We start from the raw sequence: 22,868 nt of genomic DNA, 5'->3' as shown, positions 1-22,868 counted from the left end.
AGCTGCTGCTGAGAAATAAGCAGTGGATGGAATGCTCCCAGCTTTGTAGATAATCTGTCTTTTCTGTCTGACTCTTTTTAGGATTCTCTGTTTATCTTTAGTGTTTTTGGTTTTCCTTTCTTTTTTTTTTTTTTAATTATACTTTAAGTTCTGAGGTGCATGTGCAGAATGTGCACGTTTGTTTAGGTATACATGTGCCACGGTGGTTTGCTGCACCCATCAACCCATCATCTACATTGGGCATTTCCCCTAATACTACTCCTCCCCTTATCCCCCACCCCCCAACAGGCCCCAGTGTGTGATGTTTCCTCCCTGTGCCCATATGTTTTCATTGTTCAACTCCCACTTATGAGTGAGAACATGTGGTGTTTGGTTTTATGTTCCTGTGTTAGTGTGCTGAGAATGATGCTTTCCAGCTTCAACCATGTCCCTGCAAAGGACATGAACTCATTCTTTTTATGGCTGCATGGCATTTCATAGTGCCTCATTTTTTTTAGCCGGTCTATCACTGGTGGGCATTTGCGTTGGTTCCAAGTCTTTGCTATATGAATAGTGCTGCAATAAGCACACGTGTACATGTGTCTTTAGAGTAGAATAATTTATAATCCATGTTTTCAGTTTTTCTATAAAACGTGGGTTTCTTTTCCTTTATCCCACTTAGGATTCACTGAGCTTGTCTGAGCTGAGGACTGTTCTTTCATTAGAACTGGACATTTTTCAGTAATTATCATTTCAAATACTTCTCTCTCACTGTCACTATCATTCGTTGAAATTTTGATTATATGTATGTTGTATCTCCTAACTCTCTCTTTTATATCTCCTAAATCTTTCATATCTTTGTCTTTCTATTGTATTCTAGGTCATTCTTCAGAGCAACTTCCAGATCACCAATTCTCTTTTCAGCTGTGTCTAAGTTATTATCATATTTATTGAGTTGCTAATTTCAATGATTTTCTTTTACTAAAAGGTCTATTTGTTTCTTTATTATATTGAACTAGATTACTCTCAGTCTTTTGTTTCCTCATTACACTTTCAGTACTCTCTTTTATTTCATAAACAAATTAAATATATTTATTTTGCATTTGATATTGGATAAGTAAATCCAGGTCATTACAATCTTCCAGAAACATGATATTCTCACTCAGGGTAATTTACTTACTTATGTGTTTGTTGAATTTTGATTGTGAAGTCCATGTCCTCTGGAACTTTGTGAGAATTCTCTGAGATCAGGGTTTAAAGTGTGTTCTGTCTGGAAGGATTTGTTGCTGCTGTTTTATGAGCCCTAGGGATAGTACCAATCCAGGAGACTTCAAATTTTCAAATGATGTCTAAGTTTAAGATTAGAAATTTGAGCCGGGCGCGGTGGCTCAAGCCTGTAATCCCAGCACTTTGGGAGGCCAAGGCGGGTAGATCACGGGGTCAAGAGATCGAGACCATCCTGGTCAACATGGTGAAACCCCGTCTCTACTAAAAATACAAAAAATTAGCTGGGCATGGTGGTGCATGCCTGTAGTCCCAGCTACTCAGGAGGCTGAGGCAGGAGAATTGCCTGAACCCAGGAGGCGGAGGTTGCGGTGAGCCGAGATCGTGCCATTGCACTCCAGCCTGGGTAACAAGAGCGAAACTCCATCTCAAAAAAAAAAAAAAAAAAGATTAGAAATTTGAGAAAGACTTTTTTTTTTCTATTGCCTCAAGAGTCAAGGATGGCAACCAAATAGCTTCACCAACTCTCTTTCTCCCTTTCAGTGTGTTTTTTTTAGTTCATCTACCAAGAGTTTTACCCCTCAGGGGTCCCACTTCTGTATATGGATTCAACCTGCTTGATCCCTGGACTATATCTCCCATCTCTGATGTATATGATCCATATCACCTACTGAAACCCAGTTAGGCCCCAAGACAAAGACTAGCTCTACAGCTCACTTATTCTTTTCATTTAATGTTTTTTGTTGTTGTTGTTGTTTCTTATTCCCCTTGGCTGGGTGTGGTGATTCATACCTGTAATCCCAACACCAGGAAGAAGGAATGCTTGAGCCCAGGAGTTCAAGATCAGCCTGGGAAGCACTGCAAGACCTCAACTCCACAAAAATAATAACATTAGCCAGGCATGTGAGTATGCCTCTCTTTGTTATGCACTTGTACTCCTAGATACTCAGGAGGCTGAGGTGGGAGAATCACTTGAACCCAGGAGTTCAAGGTTGCAGTAAGCTATGATCGCACTCCAGCCTGGGTGACAGAGCAAGACCCTGTCACTAAACTAAAGAAATAAATAAGAAACTCCCCTTATTTTGTGCCAACTCAACCATGCATTCATGTATTTTTAAAGGTGGGGTGGGAATATATATGTCTGTGTGTGTGTGTATCAGTCTCTCTCTCTCTCTCTCTCTCTCTCTCTCTCTCTCTCTCTCTCTCTTTCTCTTTATACATACATATATATACACACACACATGCTATCATTTGGAGGCATACTGTCCCTGGAAGAGTTTCATAGAGCATCTAGTCTACTATATTTCATGGAAAGATACATTTAATTATGTTTATCGGCAAGGGAAGATGTCAATATAAGGAGTGAATGTTAAAAAATCAAGTTATATAACAGTGTTCTCTCTGTAATTCAGGTTAAGTGATGCTTGCTTTGTCTTCGTATTTTTCTATATTGTTTTACTTTTTTGGTAATGAGAATTATTATTTTAACAAACCCCATTGTCTCAATTCTACTCATATTATTATGCAAATATACAAAACATGTGGCTTCTTTGTTTCTCTGTAACATGCTTAAGTGTTCTTCTGGAGTCTCTATCCTAGTGGAAAGTACAGGACTATGGAATAGGAGTCTACAGTACCAGACACATTGTATGGGTCTCACCAGATTTGCTCCACTTGCCTCTCCCCTCAGCCACATATTCGATGGATAATCCCGGCAACTACCACCACAGCCTCATCTACTGACACCATATCTATCTCAGCCTTCTCCATGGTGAGGGCTTCAGTAGGTACTCTTGTATCTGCCATGACAGAAGACAAGGCTCTAGTGCTCAGGTCTGACTCTACAGGATTTACAAAGATCCAGTTCCTCTCACCACTCCCAGACTCAGATAAAGGGTATATTATTACCTATTGCCTTCTGACAAATTACTTCAAAACTTGTGGTTTAAGCAATAAACATTATCTCACAGATTGAGTGGGTCAAGAATCTGGGAGTGGCTTAGCAAGATGGTTCTGGCTGAGGGTCTCTCATGAAATGGCTGTCAGGATTGAAAAGAATTGCAATCTTTGACAGAGCCTGAAAGATCCACTGCCAAAATACCTCACTCTCATGGCTGCTGGCAGGAGGCTTTAGATCCTCACCATGCGGGCCTCTCTATGCACTGCTTGAGTATGCTCACACTGGAAGCTGGCTTCTCCCAAAGCAAGGCCAATTGACCCTTAAGTAGCATGGGTTTGAACTAAGAGGGTAACTTACATGCAGACTTTCTTCTGTCTCTGCCACCCCTCGAACAGCAAGACCAATCCCTCCTCTTCCTCCTCCTCCTCCTCAGCCCACTCGAGGTGAAGGTGACAAGGATGAAGACTTTTATAATGATATACTTCCACTTAATTAAAAGTAAATGTATTTTCTCTTTCTCATAATTTTCTTACATATAACATACAAAATATGTGTTAATCAACTAGCTGTAAGGCCTCTGATTAATAGAAGGCTATTAGTAGTCAAGTTTTTGGGGGAATCAAAATTATACATGCATTTTTGCCTCTGCAAGATTTGGGACCCCTAACCCCCATGTTGTTCAAGGGTCAGCTGTTTTTGTTTAAGAGTAAGGAAGAAGACACAGTGCCTTTTATGACCTAATCTCTGCAATCACACAATGCCATATTCACTATATTCTATTTGTTAGAAGCAGGTCTCTAAGACCAGCCTACACTCAGGTAGAGGGGAATTAGGCTCCACCTCTTAAAGAGAGGAGTATGAAAGCATTTGTGGACATATTTTAAAACTGCCATAAAGGACTACGGCTTGAGCATTGGATCTCTAACTTCCTCAGAGTCCTACCAGAGGAAGAGGTAACATGACCTCATGGTGTAGGAAAGTTAATATACCATGTGGCAAACGGTGATCATTGAAAGACAGGAGAGAGGAGAATGCAACAGATAAATTCAAATCACCCCTCCCCACACAGACTATTTTGAGGTATGATGATCTCCCATGGCCATCTGGAGGAAATCCCAGGTGTCTGAAACCAAACAGGTTTTTTGTGAGACAATGGCTTACTTCTCTCCTTCTCTGCCTCGCTTTTGTTTTTTCCCTTATCTTTGCTGCCCTAGACTTGCACCATTCAGTAAAGCTTTAGCATATATCTTTATCTCAAATTCTGTGTTCTCAAAATTTGACTTAAGAAGTTAATCTTGAGGCCGGGCGCGGTGGCTCAAGCCTGTAATCCCAGCACTTTGGGAGGCCGAGGCGGGTGGATCACCAGGTCAAGAGATCGAGACCATCCTGGTCAACATGGTGAAACCCCATCTCTACTAAAAATACAAAAAATTAGCTGGGCATGGTGGCGCGTGCCTGTAATCCCAGCTACTCAGGAGGCTGAGGCAGGAGAATTGCCTGAACCCAGGAGGTGGAGGTTGCGGTAAGCCGAGATCGCGCCATTGCACTCCAGCCTGGGTAACAAGAGTGAAACTCCGCCAAAAAAAAAAAAAAAAAAAAAGACATTAATCTTGAAAATTACTAGCACTGACATAAACATATTTTCAGATGGTTCAGTTTCTCTGGGGTAAATGTTCAGACTTCCGAATTTCCTTCCTAGACACTCCACCACCACCCTGACTCTTCCTTAATGGTAGCAGGTACGTCATGGATCCTGCTTCACCTTGTGGTAATCGGAGAGAATGCACCTCTAGTCGAAGCTGGCCTCTGCCTGGGCTTTTCATCTAGTCTGTTTCCTAGACCCTTTTATAACTGAGCCTGACTTGTTAGGATGACACACGAGCTCCCACCTCTAAAAACCACAGTTTTGATCCTTTCTCTCCAGTTGCAAAGTCCCCTGTTCAGCGAACACTTTGTCCCATCCCCAGGCCTCTGCTGGACTACAAGCTCTCCCAGCACCCCAACCAAAGCACATTAGAACTCTTAAGTTCCAGGGCACAACATTCCCAGGCCATGGAGAACAGGAGCACTGGCCCAGTCTCATCTAATTACCCATCTCCCTTCCCTTTAGCTCCTGTGCCATGTTGAGGGAATGCAAGGCTGGAGACATTAACCCTCCTGTTCTTGGTTTCCTTCATATCTATCTGAATGTTTCTACTGTATCCAGTGATTTGGCCTACGGGGATTAAAACGAGGACACTGCACTCCAACTCCATTGTCCTTCCTCCACCTCTCCTTGCTTCCTCCAAATCCCTCAGGTGAGAAGGGGTGAGCTTCCCAAGTGACTTCCATTGTACCGTAGTCTGAATTATCTCTATTGTTTTTGTTTTGTTTTGTTTTTGTTTTGTTTTTTTTAATAAAAAAAAATAATTTTCTCTTTTTTTAATTTAATTTTTTTTTTTTAAGACAGGGTGTCACCATGTTGGTCAGGCTGGTCTTGAACTCCCGACCTCAGGTGATCCTTCCACCTTGGCCTCCAAAGTGCTTGGATTACAGGTGTGAACCACCACTCCCAGCCAAATCTCTATTGTTTACAGGAAATTCTTTGATCATATTATTGGGAGACTGATGAATTTAGAAATTTATTTGCTTTCTACACAAAAATCTTACTTCCAAGACTGTTTTCTCTTGATGGATTCAAAAACAAAAACTTGGCTCTAAGATTTAAACTGAACAATGACCTCTTGTTTGAGGTGGTTCCTGCCCTTCCTAAAGCACTAAAACCTATTGCTTTCATAGGTGGAGAACTTCAGGAAAACAAAATGTGCAGGATATGAATACATATCCAAAATACATTTTAAACATGTTGTCTAACTGCCTTGAGCAATTGGGAGTATTTTCTCAAAAAGTACCATTATTGTCATCAATTATTCATTGAGGTCACCTCCAACTTGCCTATTAAGGATACCCTCCCCCTTCCTCCAGACCGAGTCCTAGCTACTAAATCCCTCTTTATAGACAGCTCAGTTTGGACCCATTTTCCCTGCTTAGAACTTAGCCATTCTTCAAGCATGTGAGTTCCAGTACTAACCCTTCTTGACCCAGGTTAAGAAAGAACTTACCAAGCCTCATCTCCTCACCTCACAGTCAGGAAAGAAAGATCAAACACAGTAAGGTTTTAAGACGTGAAAAGAAAAGATGTATGTGAAGTCACTTTGCAAATTGTAACACACTTTACAAACATCAAGTATTATCTCATAAAAGTGGCCTTCTCAAGCAACTGAGAATGGTTGTTTTCATCTTTTGAACCATAACAGTTGTGCCCAGGGGCCAGGAAAGATAAAGTCAGTGTCAGAAAGGAGGCTTCTTTAAGTCATTGAAGGAAAAGGATGGAGGAAAAGGGGGCGCCTGTGGGAAAGTCAGTTTCAGATGCATCTTCCCTTCCCAGACGACCACTGGTTTCAGGCTTCTGCTGGTGGAGCAGTATTAGAAAACACAGCTTAGGGATGGCACCTAGGGAGGACCAAGTCACGATGTTGAGATGGTGGCGAACAAGAACATCAAAAACTTCAGGCTGGCATCTTCTGTGGCCATGGGCAGAGATCTACTCAGGCTGCTGTCGAAGTTCACTCTGCTGGGCAGAAAGGAGCTGATTTATGTATCCAGCAGGTATGCCAGAGAAAATTCAAATTGATCAAAAATTAAATATTCATAGGACATTATTCATTAAGTTTCATCTCACCGAGTGGATGAAATGAGGCAAGGGAAGAAATTAGCTTGCTTGAGAGTGTCAAAGTGATTACGTGATTAAATTGCAATTTATAATTTCTCCTTCAAAAAAAAAGCATTACTTTTTGATTTGTGTTTCTCCTCTTGCTGTGTTCCCTTGTTGTCTAGGCCTGAGCCAAGGACACTCAGGGTTAATCGGAAACAGGAAGGCTCCTAACACAGTGCCTGATCTGCCTCCACTGCCCTTCGCCATCCAGCACTGACTCGGAGAGAAGGGCCTTTCCACCCAGCCTCAGGGTTTTGCTCTTGATGCTGAGAACAGGGCTTCCAGAAGCAGAGACCAGACAAATCCCCACAGTGCCACTCAGCGGGAGGATTTTCCAGCCTCAGGCCACTGTCCCTCCTTCCTCTATAAGAGAAAACCTACAAAGTACAATTTCCCTGTAGCTCACCAGTCATCCCTGTAAGGCATACCTGAATGGTCTATAGGGAAGTCCCTCCTGGCCACCTTCTACACTTAAAGAGAAGGGAGACGTTCTTCCTGCACTCTTGGCCTCCCCTCCTGAACTTGATGCGGAGCTACGTAAAGCCTCCTCCAGGCAAAGCCTGGGTCAAGTGCTTGACTCTTGAAGCTGGCCGGCTGAGATGCCATCCTTACTTCAAGGTCAACAAGCCGGTTCCTCAGCTCCTGCCAACCAAGATCCCCAGGGAAACTGAATACCTAAGTGCAAGAAACCAGCAGGTTCAGGGCAACGGGTTCAGTTCAGGTGTTCTTGGGTAACCCACCTCTTTTACCAACTGGCATATCCACTCTACCATACCCTCTTTCTGGGGGCTCTCTAATTGGGCTAAGCCTGCATCCAGAGAAGAACCAGGAACACTCCAAAGGCTTGCCACCAGAGGCCAGGCAGCTTTAATTTTCCAGCTGTGCTCTTTTGAGCCCTGAAGACCCAGAAGACACGGGGCCTGCCCTGTGCGGGGAGAGGGGAGGGGAGCAGCACGCTCCACTTTCATCTGCTTTATACATGACGCTTCCATTTATGATTTCATTTCGGGAAAAGGTTTTGCTGCTAAAAATAATTTTTAAACCACTGAATTAGATGACCTCTCACAAGCCCCTTCCAGTCCAGGAGCCTCTGATTCTCTGACTTCAATGATATGGAAGCAAAATGTACTCTGAACTCAGCAAAGCCTCTATTTTCTCCTGTCTCTCACTCCTAGGGAACACAATCTGTTTGTCTCTCTGTCTGTCTGCCTAGGATCCAGAGTGTAGCTAAGGGGATATGAATAGGTCTGGAGGCAGACGGCTAGCTGCGTCTATCTTCCTCTGTCACTCTATTTCCTTCCATCTTGGCCTCTCGCTGTCTCTGTGACTCTCTGTGTCCATCTCTTGCTACTACCCAATAAAGATTTAAAGGCTGGTTCCAGCAGCTGAGAATGGCGATATTAATTCCAAGCTTGTTTCCAAACACCACGGAGGCCTCCCCGGGTTAATTAGTTGTGCAGGCTTTTCCACAAGTGAGCGAGCCGGCAGGGTTTTTTACAGCTCTGTCACTATGTTTATTTGTTCATTTTCTGTTTTATTTGGAAATACATTTATGTGACAATAAATAACATCCGTCATGACTAGAGCCGATAAAGGCAATGAACAGCCCCTTCAGGGCCTTGGGGACGGTAGTGACAGGGCTTCAAGATCCGGTCCCCCTACTCCAAGGGGCATTACTTGCCCTTAAGAGAGATGAAGTGGTTGTGGGTGAAACCAGTGGACAGAGGCCAGAAGAAGAGACAGAACCAAGGGCCATGGACATGGCTAAAAGCAAGAAAGGAGATGCCCACTGGGGAACGGAGCCCACAGCAAGGAGTCAGGAGCCTGAGGCTCTTGGTGAATGGCAGGTGGAGGCAAAAGATTTGGCTCTGGACCCCAGTTCCAGCACATACAAGCTGTGTAACCTCAGGCAAGTCGCTAACCTCCATGCCTCCGTTTCCTCACCCATAAAACGGGGGTGATAATAACACCTTCTGCTCAGAGTGGTTGCAAATATATCTAGGAGACAATTCAAGGAAATGTATTATACAAACAATACAGATTCTCATTTTTCAGATTAAAAGCATTTCTCAGGAGTATACGCTCAGGATTCTAGGCCTCCTTGGGAAAAAATAATCTAAAATGTTAGAGCAGGATTTGTCCTTTGTCCAAAGGGTCTGTGCTAATGACCTCAGCGTGACCACCCAGTTTGGCCCGTTTATAAATTGACCACAATCTCGCCACGGCTAATTTAGCTCTTGCACAAGCCCCAACCGGGAAGATTCTATTAGTTTAAACAAAAAAAAAGTATTATGAGGAGTACCTCACTGTGATCCACATATACTTATTTAAGGCTTTCAGGATAAGGGACGAGGAGAAGTGAGGAGACAGAGGGATCACGATATGAAGCCACGTAGGCAGACCAGAATGTCAGCAGAAGGTGGAACCTCTGAGTTCAGGGTCCCTCTTTACATCACTTTCTGACCACAAACCTTAGAGATGCTATTTAATATTTCCATCTCGGTTTAGTGTTCTCATCTGTAAAATGGGCACAGTGATGGTACCTAGCTCATTAGACTGCGGTGTGAGGAGATGAGATGAAGTACGTGACATGCTTGGGACAGTAGATGGCACATGGAAGAGCTCCATAAACACTAGCCAGCCTCAAAACACGTGAACACTACTCAAGAGACATTTCACTTGCCGGCACATGAACTTACCACCAGTTGAGAGCCTGGGTGCTGAGGGGTGTACAATGAAGCAGCATGTCCAATGGTGGGATTTAATCAAGAAATCCTGCCAGGAGGAAAGACAACTCCCAACACAGGTTAAAAGAGAAGAGAGGATAAGCACTGCCTGCAGCTAGGCACGTCCTACACCCGCAGCCAAGAGGAGCCAAGGAACCCCACAGAATTACCAGCAAGCCGCCAGCAGATGGAGCCGCCTCCACACGCTGCTGCTCAAGAAGTCAGCACCCTCTAAAGGCACCGGCACCCAGCAGGACTGAGAGAGACCAAGGGAGAGTTACCCTTCTCACCCCTGTGAAGACTACAGGGGTGCTTTCCTGCCCCAGCGTGAAGGGAGAGGGAATCCAGACCCTCCCCGATGCCTCAGAGGCCATCACTGTCAGAGTCCTTGCCATCCTGGGAGCCTAGGACTGCAGCCCAGGGCCGTTGTTGTTGACCCCCTCCCCCACGGTGGGAAGGAAAAGCAGGATGCCTGATGAAGGTACTCTCAGGGCTGGGACTGCATTTGAAGGTAGAGACCGGTACCCACCTGAGTCCGGGAGATTCTGAAAGCCAGAGGCCCACTACAGTGGCCCATCCAGCAGGGCTCGAAGGACCCTGGTGCGGCATGACTGGGAAGAAGATGTGGGCAGCGCTCCCTTCCCAGGACTGTGGGGCCCTTGAAGGATTACGGGAGAGGATTCCTGCAGGGCCTGCGGCTCCACGTGGAAATGCACGGAAGTCAGTGGAAGGGCAGAGCTGAGGGCTTGCCCAGGTACCCATGGCCAAGTCAACAAAGGGTCGTCGGGCGCCTGTACCACTGTTGAGGATAAAGGGAGGTGCGTCTGTGTGAGGGGGGGAGGGGGAAAGGGTGGTTTTCAGTGATGGAGGAGGGCGGGGTGAGAGCTTCAGCATCTAACAGAGCCACCAAGAACTAGGAAGGGGCAAAGGACACTCCTGTAAAGAGGCCTTTTACTCTCCATCCCTCCTCTCTGCCCAAATAGAGATGCCGAGGCCTCGAAGAGGGAGATGAGGTACCTTCAAGTCAGGCCCTACCTCTGCCCCACTGCTTCAAACAGCCAGGACCCAACTCTAGCTTTCGCTGGAGGGAAAGGGAGAGAAGAGCTCTGAACTGAATTTGCGATGAAAGTTTTAAAAATATAAGAGGCTGAGTCTTAATTACTGGAATGAGACTGTTATAGTAACCGAAAGTGGCTGAAAAGTTATGGAACCAGACCAAGACATCGTTAAGGGAGCGGCTTCTCAGCAAGAAAGAGACATCTGGCTCAGCACAGCCAGGGCAGTTACTGGAAGAAATAAAATTGTTTCATGTTTACGCCCCGACGAATTGAGACTCCCCAGTGAATCAGGCACACCGGAAGTACCCAGGCCCTGGAGATCAGTGTTCCTATAGTCAGAGTACCCCATGAAGGATGATGTCGTGCGCGGAGCTCATCCTCCTCTTCCCATTCGGGTCCTGTCTCACCTCCCAGGGCAAGTGAAGCAGGAGGGATTTGTCCCCAGGCTTTAACGAGGCACTTAGAGGAACAGGATGCCTTCTTCTACCAGGAATCCGATGGAAGGCAGGCTCAGGCAACTGAAAGAGATGATGCGATTGGCTACTTCTGGTGGATTCCAGGAAGCATCAGCCCCATTTCACCCTCACATCAGCCAGTGGACTCTGCCTGGCTGGACTCTGTCAACAGTCACAGAGAGCTTTCTGTCTCCGGCTGAGAAAGTCGGGAGATGAACAAGTCAGGGGACAACACAGGCCCTGGGACACTGTGGCAGTATATCCAGATCAGGAAACAGCCACAGGGGCTTGGTTCCCTACTGGAAATCGAAAGAAAACGAAGTTTATAAAGAGCAGGGTGGGAACTAGTTTGCAGAACAGAATGTTCCCTTGGCTTATTTCCATCTGGGGGAAAGGGAAGAACTCGTTGAATGTCTGCGTTGAATCAGGCACTATGTTCATTCTTGTCTTCTTCAATCCTCCCACAACCCTGTAAGGAAAGCATTTTCTCCATTTCACAGATGAAAAAAACTGAGGCAGAGTGGTTGCTTGAGGTCACATGTTGTTGGAATTTGAACTTCATGCTTGTCTGTGTGGTAGACCCGGAGATTCCACGCTCACATGGCCCCTTCACTAAAGGACTCACTCTCCTGCTACCAAGAATGTTGGTTTTATTTGGCCCCAGCAATTAGTTCCTTCAGCGACCACCTCAGTTTTTGAACCACAATCACTGTCTTACTTTTTTTTTGTTATTATTATTTTTTATTATTATTATTTTGATGTGGAGTTTCGTTTTTGTTGCCAGGATGGAGTGCAATGGCGAGATCTCCACTCAACTCAACCTCCGCCTCTGGGGTTCGAGCGATTCTCCAGCTTCACAGGTGGCGCATGCGCAATCCCAGCTACTCAAGCTGTTCCCCGAGCCCGAGTAGCTGAGATTACAGGCATCCGCCACCACATCAGGCTAATGTTTTTTTGTATTTTTAGTAGGGATGGGGTTTCTCCATGTTGGTCAGGCTGGTCTCGAACTCCCGGGTGATCTGCGCACCTCGCCCTCCCAAAGTGCTAGGATGACAGGCGTGAGCCACCGCGCTGGGTCCCACAATCACTCTCTTCTTAAGGCAGCCACCAGCCAATGGCTGAGCAAGGTGGTACTCCAAGGGCCTATCCCTCTTCTGCCAATGTGGAACTCCTCTAACAAGCGATTTTTGCTTGGAGTACCCTGTTAGACTGGCAGAGGCATCGTCAGGTCTGCAGCAAAGGCCAAGAGCTCCTCCTAGCCAAACTGCATCCCCCCTTTTCCACGCACGGGTGATCCCCCCTTTGCACTCCTACCTCTGCTGCAGCATATAGTTCCAGATAACCCACTGGAGACTCCCAACAGCCTGACTGCAAAGCTTTCCCTTTTTCTGACACTATCCTCATTTTCACTGTCCTTAGGTAACACTGCTGCAGTGCAGAGAGTGAGCTCCCTCTTGGTAGCAGGGGCTTCACCCCTTCCAGAAGAAAGCTACTAATGGTTGAGTGATTAGGGCAGTTCCCAAAGAGGTAGTTATCCTTGACGACTAGGTGCTCAATGCCCAAAGGCAGTCTCTAACATTCATCCTTTGAGGTCTAAAGTCCAAGTAAAGAGTCTACCCCCACTTTCTCCCTTTCCCTCATATCAATTCCACCCCCTTAAATTGCTGCAACATGGAATTAAGATATGTATTTTATTATGTGTTGTGCTTAACGAAAAAGCATTATGATTTCTGAGTTTAATTTAAAAAGCAGATGGTCATAAGCAACAAAAGAAAAATATATATAAACTGGACTTCATCAAAACCAAAAATTTTGTGCTTCAAAGTACACCATCAAGAAAGTGAAAAAATAGGCCAGCACCCATAATCTCAGCTACTCAGGAGGCTGAGTCAGAAGGATCACTGGAGCCCACGAGTTCAGGGCCAGGCTGGGCAACATAGCAAGACCCCATCTCTAAAATAATAATAATAACAAAGAAAGTAAAAAGACAACCCAATTAAAAATGGGCAAAGAATTTGAATAAACATTTTTCCAGGTAAAATACACAAATAGCCAACATATGCATGGAAAGATGTTCAACATCATTAGTCATTATGGTAATGCAAATCAAAACCAGAATGACACATCACTTCGTATCCACTAGCACGGCCACAGTTTTTCAAATGGACAATAGCAAGTGTTGAAAAGAATGCTGAGAAATTGGAACTCTCATGCATTATTGGTAAAACTGCAAAATAGTATGGCTGCCCTGGGAAACAATTTGGCAGTTCCTCAAAAAGGTAAATAAAGAGTTACCATATGACCCAACAATTTTACTCCTAGGTATAGATCCAAGAGAATTGAAAACATGTGTTCACATAAAAACTCATACTCAAATGTTCATAGAAGCATTATTCGTAATTTCCAAAAGGTAGAAAGAACCCAGATGTCCATCAATTGATGAATGGATAAAGCAAATGAAATACATCCATACAATGGGATATTATTCAGCCACAAAGAAGAATGAAGTACTGATACATGCCACAGCAAGGATGAACCTTGAAATCATTATGCTAAATAAAGAAGTCAGACAGGCTGAGCGCCGTGGCTCACTCCTGTAATCCCAGCACTTTGGGAGGCTGAGGCAAGCAGATCACCCGAGGTTGGGAGTTCAAGACCAGCCTGACCAACATGGTGAAACCCCGTCTCTACTAAAAATACAAAATTAGCCAGGTGTGGTAGTGCACACCTGTAATCCCAGCTACTCGGGAAGATGAGGCAGGAGAATTGCTTGAACCTGGGAGGTAGAGGTTGCAGTGAGTTGAGATCATGCCATTGCACTCCAGCCTGGGCTAAAGAGCATGACTCCAACTCAAAAAAAAAAAAGAAAGAAAGAAAAAGAAAAAGAAAACAAGTCAGATATTAAAAGCCACATATTGTATGATGCCACATATGCTAAATGTCCAGAATAGGCAAATCCATAGAGACAGACAGTAGATTAGTGGTTGCCTGGGGCTGAGAGGAGGGAAACACGGAAAGTGACTGCTTGAGGGGTATAAGTTTTATTTTAAGATGGCATTAGATAGTGATGATGGTTTCACAACTTTGTGAATATAATAAAAACCACTGAAATGTGCAATTTTAAAGGGTAAATTTTATGATATGTGAGTTATATCTCAATAAAAACATTTTTAAGCTGCTGAATTAAATATTTTACATTTCCCTAAGGAGACCAAACCACTTCAATTAAGGTGGCTTATTAAGTGACCTTTGCCTGATTTCTTCCCCGCCAAGCCCATGGTATTTGATAAAATTAAACTGCCTATCTTTGTTCTAAGGGGCTCATATTTCAGATACTTCGGGACGGAGACCAGATTAACTAAAGTCATTAAAGCTTTAGTTTAGGGGAGAAAAGAAGAAAGACAGTCAGAACCAGGTGAAAAGCCAAATGTGGCATTAAGGACAATCAGGAGAACAGATCAGTCAACCAGACAACAGAAATACTAGTCTGTCCTTTCTTTTAGAAAATGATGTTGTTCTCAGGCCGGGCGCGGTGGCTCAAGCCTGTAATCCCAGCACTTTGGGAGGCCGAGGCGGGCGGATCAGGAGGTCAAGAGATTGACACCATCCTGGTCAACATGGTGAAACCCCGTCTCTACTAAAAATACAAAAAATTAGCTGGCTGTGGTGGCCTGCGCCTGTAGTTCCAGCTACTTGGGAGGGTGAGGCAGAATTGTTTGAACCCAGGAAGCGGAGGTTGCAGTGAGCCAAGATTGTGCCACTGCACTCCAGCCTGGCACCTGGTGACAGAGTGAGACTCTGTCTCAAAAAAAAAAAGAAAAGAAAAGAAAATGATGTTGTTCTCAACATCAGGGTTTAGAGAACAATCCAGCCGGGCGCGGTGGCTCAAGCCTGTAATCCCAGCACTTTGGGAGGCCGAGGCGGGTGGATCACGAGGTCGAGAGATCGAGACCATCCTGGTCAACATAGTGAAACCCCGTCTCTACTAAAAATACAAAAAACTAGCTGGGCGTGGTGGCGCGTGCCTGTAATCCCAGCTACTTAGGAGGCTGAGGCAGGAGAATTGCCTGAACCCAGGAGGCGGAGGTTGCGGTGAGCCGAGATCGCGCCATTGCACTCCAGCCTGGGTAACAAGAGCGAAACTCCGTCTCAAAAAAAAAAAAAAAAAAAAAAAAAAGAGAACAATCCAAAAGGCAAAGGTCCTCTGGTCAAAGCTTGGTCCAGCACTTTGGATTCATTTCCATCAGTTCTTACAGTCAGTCATCAGACTCTAACAGTCAAAATGGTGAAGCGGAAGAGCAAGTCTGCTTTTCAGGAAGGTGTGGCTGCTGCAGGGGACAGACTTGTAGTAGTTGACTTCTCAGCCACATGATGTGGGCCTTGCAAAATGATCAAGCCCTTCTTTCATTCCCTTGCTGAAAAGAATTCCAGCATAGTAGTCCTCAAAGCAGATGTGGATGACGGTCAGGATGTTTGCTTCAGAGTATGAAGAAATGCACTCTATCTTCCAGCATTTTAAAAAGGAATGAAAGGTGGCTGGGTTCCAGTTTTTGGAGCTAAGAAGGAAAAACTTGAAGCCGCCATTAATAAATTAATCTAATCATGTTTTCTGAAAACATTATGAGCCATTACCTACTTAAAACTTGTAGTTTTTTTTATTTACAAAAAATATGAAGTATGGAGACTATATACCCAACTGCCATCTGATTATAAATGACAAACAAATATTAACTCTACCCCAAAAAAAGTTCTCTGGCCTTATAGGAATTATTCTTTCCTGATCTGAGGTCAGTGCCTCATCCAAGTTGTGAACTAGACTCAGGCATAAATGTCAAGAAAGGAGCCAAGGCTATGAAGCATCACATCTTCATACCGAACAACGGACATGGCTCTTTAAGTTTAGGACATGGTCACATCTTCTTTAAAAAAAAATAATAACTAATGACCCACACATATAAGGACAGCTGATTTTTGACAAAAGTGCAAAGGCAACTTAGTAGAGACAGGATAGCTTTTCAACAAATGGTGCTGAGATTATTGGATATCATATTAAAAAATAAAAATAAGGAGTCTCTCTGAGCATGCTCTGGTTTAGGAGGCTGTCCAAAGATAAAAAGATTAAATTAAAAATAAATGAAAATAAACTTCAATCTACACATTTTACTACATACAAAAATTAATTCAAAAGAGATCATAGAGCTAAATGTAAAACCTAAAACTATAAAATTTCTTTCAAAATAGAAGAAAAATTTGTGTGAACTTGAGTCTCAGGTAAAAATGTCTCAGCTATGGCGCCAAAAATACAATCCATATAAGAAAAAAATGATAAATTGGACTTCATCAAAACTAAAAATTTTTCTCTTTGAAAGACACTGCTAAGAGAATGAAAAGACAACCCACACACTTGAAGAGACTCTTTGCAGAGAACGTCTCTGGTAAAGGTCTCATGTCCAGAATACATAAAAAACTCTAAAAATCCAACAAAAGAAAGCAAGCAATTTTTCAAATGAGCCAAAGATTTGAACCAACACTTCAGCAAAGAAGATAGATGGAAAGTAAGAACATGAAAAGGTGTTCAATATAAGTCATTAAAGAAATGCAAATTCAAACCATAATGAGGTACCATACATACCCATTGGAGTGGCTAAAATTTTTTCAATGGCCATATAAGTGTTGCAAAAATGTGGAGCAGGTGAAACTTTGATGGAACAACCACTTTGGAAGACAGTTTGGTAGTTTCTTTAAAAGTTAAACACATACCAAACAGATTCCAAGATATTTATCCAAAAGACAAGATAGTATAAATTTAGAAAAGACTTGTATAAGAATAATCATAGCAACTTTATTTTTAATAGCCAAAAAGTATAAATAACCCATATGCCCATTCATAGTAAAATGGAGACACAAATTGTGGTATGTCTATACAATGGAGTATTATTCAGCAATAAAAAAGAATAAACTATTGATATGCAGAACAATGTGAATGAGTCAAAATGATTATGCTAGGTAAAAGAATCTTGACAAAAAGGAGTACATATTATATGATTCCATTTATATAAAATGTTTAGAAATGCAAACAAATGTATAGTGACAGAAAGCATATCAGTGGTTACTCGAGCCTGGGGGAAAGAAGCAAAAGTGGGTGGGAAAGACAGATGGCAAAAGGATACAAAGAAACTCCAGGGGATGATGGGTATGTTCACAGTCTTGATTTTGGAAATGATTCTGTGGATGTGTTCAAAACTCATGAAATTGTAAACTTTATGTGTAGTTTACTGTATGTCAGTTATCTCTCTTTTTTGGGGGGAGCGGGTGATGGGGGTGGACAGAGTCTTATTCTGTTGCCCAGGCTGGAGTGCAATAGCACAATCTAGGCTCACTGCAACCACTGCCTCCCAGGTTGAAGCAATTCTCCTGCCTCAGTCTCCTGAGTAGCTGGGAGTACAGGTGCCCGCCACCATGCCCAGCTAATTTTTGTACTTTAGTATAGACGGGGGTGTCACTATGTTGGTCAGGCTGTTCTCGAACTCCTGACCTGATGGTCCACCCACCTTGGTCTCCCAACGTGCTGGGATTACAGGCATGAGCCACCACACCCAGCCAGTTACACCTCAGTAAAGCTAGAGAGACAAAGAAAGAGACAGAAAAAAAAGAAAGAAAGAAAGAGACAGAAAGAATTAATGAGTAAATATAAAATGTATCATTAGGCCAGGCAAAGTGGCTCACACCTGTAATCCCAGCACTTTGGGAGGCTGAAGCGAGTGGATCACCTGAGGTCAGGAGTTCAAGACCAGCCTGGCCAACATGGTGAAACCCCATCTCTACTAACATACAAAAAAATTAGCCGGGCATGATTGCAGGTGCCTGTAATCCCAGCTACTCAGGAGGCTAAAGCGGGAGAATCGCTTGAATCCGGGAGGTGGAGTTTGCAGTGAGCAGAAATTGAGACACTGCACTCAAACCTGGGCTAAAGAGCAAGACTCCATCTGAAAAGAAAAAAAAAAAAAAAAGTATCATCATAATATCCTACAGAATGGAAAAAATGTGACAGAGAGTGCAGCTCAGAGTCCATCCCACCTACAGGACTTGGTGTTTTAGGATGAAATGATCCCAGAAAGCCCAGTTGGCTAACAATTCCCCAGATCTTTTATGCAAATTTTTCCTTTACTAGAACACCCTTCTCTCACCTTACTGCTGTTGAATATCAATATATCTTTCAAGCTCAGCTCAGATCTGAACTATTCCCTGAAGCTTTCCTTTTCTTCTCCAGGCAGAGTTGGTTTGTGGCTCAATCTGTGCTCTCCCAGTGCCTGGGAATCCAGTATTATATCCCCCTTGGGATTCTAGGATGTAAGACTGGGGTTTCAGCTGTTCCCAAAAGACCATAAAGGTTCCCCAACTTGTACTGGTTTGTCATTTTACTGAGGCACAAATTTGATTACAGCCAGCCACAAAGTCCCTAGAGAGAAGGAGTAGCTGAGATAGTAAGATGAGCCCCACCCGCCCCGAAGACTTCATAACACGAACCAACTTGTTTGGCATCTACTTAAGATAACAACTTTTATGTTTTCTTTTATGAAAAATGGACGGCTCCCACCCCCCGACCCCCGCAAAGGAAACACTATCAGCTGGTGATGGAAATGATGAGTGAGTAAAACAGTCCAAAAATGGAATGGTCCTTAGCCAGAAAATTGCCTTTTTTTTTTTTTTTTTTTTTTTGAGATGGAGTCTCGCTGTGTCACACAGGCTGCAGTGCAGTGGCATGATCTTGGCTTACTGCAACCTCCACGCCCCAGCTTCAAGTGATTCTCCTGCCTCAGCCTCCCTAGTAGCTGGGATTACAGGCACTGCAACCTCCACCCCCCTGGTTCAATCTATTGTCTTGCCTCAGCCACCCCAGTAGCTGGGATTACAGGTGTGCACCACCATGCCCAGCTAATTTTTGTGTTTTTAGTGGAGGTGGGGTTTCGCCATGTTGGCCAGGCTGGTCTCGAACTCCTGACCTCAAGCAATCCACCCACCTCAGCCTCCCAAAGTGTTGGGATTAACGGCGTGAGCTACCATGCCCAACCCAGAAAATAACTTTATAAATTACTTTAATCTTTTACTAAGAATCTGGAAGGATCATTTAAAAATCTTCATTGTACTTCACAGCATTTTATGGGTAGAAGTTATATGCTACAGTGGAATTAACAGGATTGGAAATTGGAAAAGGCTTTGGGCCTTACCCATCAATAATGTCAAAAGTTCCCAGTAGCTTTAGTGAGTACTCATCACATTGCATTATTACGTGTTTAGTTATCCCTCTAGTCTAAGAAGCAGTTATCTATGCCCTAGGGCTGGAGCATCTGGGCTCAGATCTCAGTTCACATAAAAACCAACTTGAACAGGTTACCTAACCTCCGGGTACCTTGATTTCCTCATCTTTAAAATAGTAAATAGTACCTAACTAATCACATTAATTTTGAGTAATGAATATGGCAATACATAAAAAGTACTTAAATCAGTGTCTGACCCATCAAAAGTGATTGATAAATGCTAGTAACTAGTTTAAGAATTTGCTCAAGGGCAGAGTTTATGTCTTAGGGAGCTTTTTAAAAATGTCTAGTTCTCCAGCAGCTTAATGCAGTGACTTATGCACATGGCATGTACTCAATGAGAGCTGAAAGAATGAGTGAATGTGTCAGTGAGTACATGAGTTGTGGCCTTGCCTCTTTATCCCTAAAGTAGAAAGTGCTGACCGGGCACGGTGGTTCACACCTGTAATCCCAGCACTTTGGGAGGCAGAGGCGGGTGGATCACCAAGTCAAGAGATGGAGACTATCCTGGCCAACATGGTGAAACTTCGTCTCTGCTAAAAATACAAAAAATTAGCTGGGTGTGGTGGTGCACACCTGTAGTCCCACCTACTTGGGAGGCTGGGGCAGGAGAATCGCTTGAACCCAGGAGGCAGAGATTGCAGTGAGCCAAGATTGCACACCACTGCACTCTAGCCTGAAGACAGAGTGAGACTCCATTGTAAAAAGAGAGAGAGAGAGAGAGAGAGAGAGAGAGAGAGAGAGAGAGAGAAGAAAGAAGAAAGAAAAGAAAGAAAGAAAGAGAAAAAGAAAGAAAGAAGAAAAAGAAAGAAAGAAGGAAATTGCTTTATTCTAGCATAATGGGGGCATTTTGACTTGACTGCTCTGGTATTCAGACACTGCAAATTCTGGCCAACATTCTCACAAATATCAAATCCCCTACTGCAATCAATTTGCAACTTTGAGAAACATGGTGCTATGACTGAGAGTGACAAGAGGAGCAGAGAGGACTGATGCAGGGGCAAAGCTTGACCTCTGACACCGTTTGGATGTGTGTTTCCTCCAAATCTCATGTTGAAATGTGGTCCTCAGTGTTGGAGGAATGCCTGAGTCATGGGGGCAGATCCCTTGCCAATGGCTTACTGCTGTCCTCATGGTAATGAGTGAGTTCTACTTTATTGGTTCACATGAGAGCTAGTTGTTTAAAAGAGCCTGGCATCTCTCTCTTGCTCCCTCTCTCACCATGTGACATGCCATAAGCAAAACTTCCTGAGGCCTCACCAGAAGTTGAGCAGATGCCAGCACCATGCTTGTAGAGCCTGCAGGACATGAGCCACGCAAATCTGTTTTCTTTATAAAGTACCTAGTCTCAGGTATTTCTTTACAGCAATGCAAAATGGACCAACACCTACTGACTATGGTAGAGCGATGAGGAATAGAATCAGCCACAACCCGATTCCTCGGGGACCTAGAAATAGAAATTCCATTTGACCCAGCAATCCCATTACTGGGTATATATCCAAAGGATTATAAATTGTTCTACTATAAGGACACATGCACATGAATGTTCATTGCAGCACTGTTTACAATAGCAAAGACCTGGAACCCACCCAAATGCCCATCGATGATAGACTGGACAGGGAAAATGTGGCACATACACACCATGGAATACTATGCAGCCATCAAAAACAATGAGTTCGTGTCCTTTATAGGGACATGGATGAACCTGGAAACCATCATTCTCAGCAAACTGACGCAAGACCAGAAAATCAAACACCGCATGTTCTCACTCATAGGTGGGTGTTGAACAATGAAAACACATGGACACAGGGAGGGGAGCATCACACACTGGGGTCTGTTGGGGGGAAATAGGGGAGGGACAGCGGGGAGTGGGGAGGTGGGAAGAGATAGCATGGGGAGAAATGCCAGATATAGATGATGGGAGGAAGGCAGCAAATCGCACTGCCATGTGTGTACCTATGCAACAATCTTGCGTGTTCTTCACATGTACCCCAAAACCGAAGATGCAATTAAAAAAAAAAAAGAATCTGCCACAACCAATCAAGAGATGCAGACAGACAGAGCTGCCTTGGTATTCAGGTAGAACACTTGTCCCCTGAAGTCTATGTTCAACCCAGCACCTGGTGTCATCCTTTTAAAATGTAAATTGGATCATGTCTCTTTCCTACAGAAAATCCTCCAGTGGCTCCTTGTCTTACGTGTAATAAAACCCAAAATCCTCCCAGTGGCCTAGACGGTCATGATCCAAACAGTGGTGCCTCTCCCCTCCCCGCTCCTGCCTTGATTCTCCTTCCACACTCCACTCCTGCCTTTCTGCTGGACCCTAGCCTTCCTGCTGTCTCACAGACACTCCCAGGAGACTCCTGCTCGGACTCTCTGCACCTGCTATTCCCTCTAGCGGGTATGTTTTTCGCCAGAAATTCACGGTTCATTTTGCTACTTCACTTGAATCTCTCCATGAATACCTACTCCCTCCTCTGTCCACCTACCTAAAACTCCATGACTGCAGGGACTTTATTGTATGCACTGCTCCAGCACCAATACCTGGCCTAGTGCCTGGCACAGAGTACTCAATAAATACTTATTGATTGATCTAGGTGAATAAAACCCCAGGAATCCACTTGGTTTCTGCTCCTATCTCCCTTCCAGGGCTAAGTTCTTCCCAAGTAGAAGCGTCTCCCTAGTAGTGAACCATCTGTGTCCAAACACAGCTCCTGCACCCCACCCCCAGCAAAATAAAGGAGATAAAAATGTGTTTTTGAAACCAAAAGTTGCTGCTGATTGCATAATCCTCTGGTGGGGAAGCTCAGGGGTCCTTGGCCTGAGAAAGTGAGCTTTCATTTACCCTTGTTTCAAGGTCTAAGGAGTTCAAAAGCCAGAAATCCTGATTACCATGACTATTACACAACCAAAGTAATGGAAGGGGGCATGGAGTGAAAAGAGAGAAAGAAAAGGAAAAGTCTAAGTCATTCATGAGGCTCCCCCAGGGTGGGGTTCAAAAATATGCACTTTAACAAGTTTCTCCAGTGATTCTTAGAAACCAGCTTAAGACAGGTCCTTGGAAATGGCCTTAGAGATTTAGTAAAGGAGGAGTTCACACATTATGGTGGGAAAGACATGAGCCATTACAGCCAAAAAGGCCTGAGTTCAAACCCTGCCATCACTGCTTATTATCTGTGTAACCTTCTGCTATTACGTACGTCTCAGATGCTGATATTCAATTTCTAGTTACAAAAGATAAATACATCTATACTATTGTACTGTTATGATGATTAAATTGAATAACATATGTAATGTGCCTAGTACATAGTAGTTATATAGACAGTAGCTTATTACTATTATTCTTATGGATTCTACTTTCTGAGTGCTTTCAATCTCCCTAAAATGTTGTGTGGCAAATTGACATTCTTACCCCTCAGTCCACTACGTGACCTTGCAGAAGTGAAAACATATA

This window comes from Saimiri boliviensis, chromosome 11 (assembly GCF_048565385.1).
Source record: "Saimiri boliviensis isolate mSaiBol1 chromosome 11, mSaiBol1.pri, whole genome shotgun sequence".
Lineage (NCBI taxonomy): Eukaryota > Metazoa > Chordata > Mammalia > Primates > Cebidae > Saimiri > Saimiri boliviensis.
This window is presented reverse-complemented; position numbering follows the sequence as displayed.